Consider the following 5,188-nt stretch of genomic DNA (forward strand, 5'->3'; position numbering starts at 1 on the left):
CATATCTGAGGTCCCCGGGGTCTGTAGCTCAGTATCCCAGATGCTGCCAGGGACCACAGAGCCACCACGTACAACACTCCTCCATGAAAACGATCTTATTTTGCAAGAAAGGAATCTGAGCCAGGTGGTGGTGGCGCAAGCCTTTAATCCCAGGGCTTGGGAGGCAGAGGCAGGCAGATCTCTGAGTTCAATGTCAGCCTGGTCTACAGAGTGAGTTCCAAGACAGTTAGAGCTCTACAGAGAAACCTTATCTCAACAACAACAGCAAAATATTCATTCTGGTCACTCCAACATTTTAAGTTTTTTCGTTTGTTTGATTGTTTTTGTTTGTTTATTTGTGGCTATGAATTTTTTGGTTTTGTTTGGTTGTTTGGTTGTTTTTTTGTTTTTCAAGACAGATTTTCTTGGGAACTCACGGTGTGGACCAGTTCACGGCTGGCCTTGAACTCAGATATCCACCTGCCTCTGCCTTCCAAGTGCTGGGATAAAAGGTGTGTTCTACTACTGTCCGGCAAGTTATTTTATTTTTAAAACTCATTGTTTAAGTGTAAGACTCTGGTATTACATGCCTTTAGTTCCAGCATTCAGAAGGCAGAAGCAGGTGGATCTTTAAATTTGAGGCCAGCCTGGTCTGCAGAATGTGTTTTAGGACAGCCAGTGATACATAGAGAAGCCCTGTCTCATAAATCAAACAAATAGGCAAAAGATGCCTGGCCTATTTGTGGTTTTAAAGCATAGTTTGCATAATAAAACAAGATTTTTTTTGTTGTTGTTTTAAAATTCAAGTAAAAGGAACTGCAGCAGGGCGGTGGTGGCGCACGCCTTTAATCCCAGCACTTGGGAGGCAGAGGCAGGTAGATTTCTGAGTTCGAGGCCAGCCTAGTCTACAGAGTGAGTTCCAGGACAGCCAGGGCTACATAGAGAAACCCTGTCTCGAAAAACCAAAAAGAAAAAAGAAAAAGAAAAAAAAAAAAAGAACTGCAGTTGATAAACAGTTTCTGATCTGTCCAGGTGATTTGAAACATTCTTTGTTAAAAGGGATTTCATGCTTGGGTGTATGAAGGTGAGGTGAGAGGTAGGAGGCAGAGAGGGGGTGGTGTGTGTGTGTGTGTGTGTGTGTGAATATGGAAATCAGAGGACAACCTGAAGGAATCAGTTTTTTTTTTTTATTCTTTGGGGCCTGGGCATTGAACTCAGGTTATCTGGCTTGGTGGCAAGCACCTTTGCTTGCTGAGCCCTCTCACTGACCCTCAGATCCCATATTCTAACTATAAACAGAAGGGGAAACAATCAGATAATCTGTAAAATAAATGAAGAGTTTTGACACTCCAGATTGCTGGAAAGAGCCCTCCTGTCCATTCCTACTCATTCCAATGCTTTCAAAAGAGTGACTGTGTGCAAAAGAAGAGAGCCGGCAACAAATCCGCAGGTCTGTTTGACCTGGGAATAAAGAATACAAAACGTCACTTTTACACTTTTGGGTCGACTCTCACAATTCAGAAGGCTCATAGCATCACTGCTTTGCATCCTTTTCACAGTCACGGCTTTTGCTCATGTTTTAGCATTCCCTTTTGTGTTATTGAAGGCTTTTGATGTATTTTAGATACAAGTGCGGTTGATTTGCAAGTATCTCTTCCTGTGTAGCTTGTCCTTTTATCCTTATTTTAGCAGAATCTTGCAAAAGCAAAGTATTACTAAAAGGAGGCTGGGCGGTGGGTCCTGGCAGGCTCTGGCAGGGTCTGTGCAGGGTGGGGACCAGTGAGCAGGTGTCCTGGGAGAAGCAGAAAGTGGATCAGATGGTGGAGTAAGAAGGAGAGAAAGGTGAGGGAGAGAAGATACGACCAGAGGGACACACCTCTGCAACCCAGAGCTCCAGAGGCGCCAGCCCAGGGTACTTCCAGCAGATGACTTGGTCACACACATGTTCCCACCCCAAGATCTCTAGATCGGAGTTCTGCTCAGGGGCTGTCTTTGTAGGGAGCTGGAGCAAGGTTCGCTGCAGGGAGCCTGGGGCTTTCACTTCCCCATCTTGCTGTGGGTCATATGGGCAGCCCCTGATCCTAGCCATTCACAGCAGTTTGAGGTGCCTCCGTTACAGCCACAGTCCTTTAGGCCAGTTTAGCCTGGATGTGCCCCCTCTTTGAAGCATGTGATAGAAGATACTAAACAGAAAACTTGCCTCTTGGGAGTCTTCTGGCCCCAGGCTCAGCACCCAACCTGCTAGCCCCAACTCTTGCCTTCTTCCAACTTCCCTGCAGATGCAAACAGCAGGAAAGTCTGGGCTTTGCAGGTATGGGACAGCTTGGCCTATAATAGCGCTACTTCATCGGGCACAGTCCGCACTTTGAGACCATCGGCTCATCCCTCCACACATACCAGAGTTCTCTGTATGTCCCACTTGGAGGCCAGTACAATCTACCTACCTTCGGGGTGGAGCATGCTGGGGAATTGGAGGAAAGAGAAGCGAACAACTTGAACTTTGAGGATCAATCCTAGTTAGTAACCCCCACCCCCCCCACACACACACAATTTAGCTCAAGCTGGTTTTGAATTCTTGGTCCTACCTCAGTTTCCCAAGTGCTGGGATTACAGGAGAGAGGCTGACTCAGAGATACATGTCAAGTGGAAACTTCGTTCTAATACATAGACTGAAGAATGAGAAAACAACTCAAAAATAACAACAACAACAAAAAAAAAACAGAACAAAGAAAAACCTTTTCTTTAAAAATTTTTTTCTTGGTTTTTCAAAAAAATTTTTTTTAATATACTAGATCTCTCTGTGTAGAACAGGTTAGCCTCAAACGCACTGCAAATCTGGCCCCTTAGGCAAATGGGAGGATTAAAGAAAAAGACCAACACAGTAGTGTCAGAATTATTATTTTTTAAAATACTTATTTATTTTATGTATATGAGTACACTGTAGTTGTGAACCTTCATGTAGTTGTTAGGACCTCTGCTCGCTCCGGTCAGCCCCGCTCTCTCTGGTCTACTTGGCTTGCTCAGTCCTCGCTCACTCAAGCCCAAAGATTTATTTATTATACATAAATACACTGTAGCTGACTTCAGATGCACCAGAAGAGGGCATCAGAGCTCATTATGGGTGGTTCTGAGACACCATGTGGTGGCTGGGATTTGAACTCAGGACCTTTGGAAGAGCAGTCGGTGCTCTTACCCACTGAGCCATCTTACCCGTGTCAGAATTATTTTAAGTACACAAGAGTTTTCTTTGCTTGTTTTAATATAGTTGTTACCCAGGGTCACATCTTTGTTTGAGAGCCTAAACTCTTCTCCTAATACTCATGCTATGATTTTCTCCTTGGGGTTAGAGTAGAATATCGAACACTTTCTGAAATGACTGTAAACACATTTCTGCTATCTTATACTATATTTTTATAAAATACCCAAACTATCAGAAATGATATTATTCGGGCTGGAGAGATGGCTCAGTGGTTAAGAGCACTGACGGTTCTTCCAGAAGTCCTGAGTTCAATTTCCAGCAACCACATAGTGGCTCATAACCATCTGTAACGGGATCCTATGCCATCTTCTGGTGTATCTGACAGCTGCAGTGTACTTATAAAATTAAAAAAAAAAATCTAAAAAAAAAAAGAAATAAAATCAAATACTGATTAACTGTGAAAATTCTGATATGTACTGTGTCCTGAGATATCGAAAATTCAATCAGGCCAGCCTGGTCTACAGAGTGAGTTCCAGGACAGCCAGGGATACACAGAGAAACCCTGTCTAGAAAAACTAAAAAAAAAAAAAAAAATTCAGTCAGGATTTAATTCTCTATGTAAAAGTAAACAAGTCAATTCCATTTTGAATTTTATTTATTTATTCATTCATTTGTTTGTTTGAGACAGGGTTTCTCTGTGTAACCCTAGCTGTCCTAGAACTCTGTAGACCAGGCTGGACTTGAACTCAGAGATCCACCTGCCTCTGCCTCCTGAGTACTGGGATTAAAGGTCTGTGCCACCACCATCCAGCTTTCTTCAACTATTTTGTTTTTCCTCTAAAAAGTTTCCTGGTTTGTTGTTTCTGGGTCAGTGAATTTCAAACTCTATTTTTTGTTTTTGTTTTTTTGTTTTTTTTTTTTAAGAAGATAGCAAACACTATAAATAGAAACAAAACAAAACCTTTTCCACAAAATTAACCGTAATATTTTATCTTCCTTTTTTTTTCTTTTTCTTTTTTAAAATTGAGCCAGGGTCTCATTTTGTAGCCCTTGCTAGCCTGAACTAGCTATGTAACCCAGTCTGATTTTGAAATCAGACCTTGTCTCTGCCCCCTGAGTGCTGGGATTAAAGACAAGCACCGCCACATCTGGCTGTTTTACTTTTGTCCTATTTAACATTTTAGAACGTCATTTAAAAGCTAGAAGGTCCTGCAGATAAAGGTGCCTGGAGTCAAACCCGAGGACCTAAGGTCGTCTCCAGGGTCCATTTGGTGAAACGAAAACATCAACATGGACTCCTCTAAGTTTTCTTCTGACCTCTACCCGTGGGGTGTGACCGCTTCGCCTCGTCCTCCCTCCCCCAAATACATAAGTGTTAAATGTAAACCAATTGGTGTGTTTGTTTGTTTGTTGTTTTTGTTTTTTGAGACAGGGTTTCTTTGCATAGCCCTGGCTGTCCTCACTCTGTAGACCAGGCTGGCCTGGAACTCAGAAATCTGCCTGCCTCTGCCTCCCAAATGCTGGGATCAAAGACTTGCGCCACCACTGCGGACCCAATTGTTTTATCTATTTATTTAAACCATTTAAAATGTACTTACTTTGTGTGCACATGGGCGAGAGAGTGGAGGTCGGAAGACAGCTTTCAGGAGTCCTTGAAAGCTCCACTTCGGGAGAGCTTTTCACCTTGTTGGGGTGGGGTCTCTTCTTGTTTCCGCCTGGGAAACTCCAGGGTAGTTGACTGGAGGGAGGCCAGCTCCGGCAATTCTCCTGTCTCAGGAAGTAGGACTACTGGGATTACAGTTGCATCTCATCGCATCTAACTTTTTGGTTTTTCGATACAGGGTTTCTCTGGCTGTCCTCACTCTGTAGACCAGGCTGGCCTCGAACTCAGAAATCCGCCTGCTTCTGCCTCCCAAGTGCAGGGATTAAAGGCATGCGCCACCACTGCCCTGCCGAATTTAAGTTTTTAAGTGGGTTTTGACAATCGGAACTCAGGTCATTAGACTCCTG

Source organism: Mastomys coucha, unplaced genomic scaffold, assembly GCF_008632895.1.
Source record: "Mastomys coucha isolate ucsf_1 unplaced genomic scaffold, UCSF_Mcou_1 pScaffold12, whole genome shotgun sequence".
In the NCBI taxonomy this organism is placed as follows: Eukaryota; Metazoa; Chordata; class Mammalia; order Rodentia; family Muridae; genus Mastomys; species Mastomys coucha.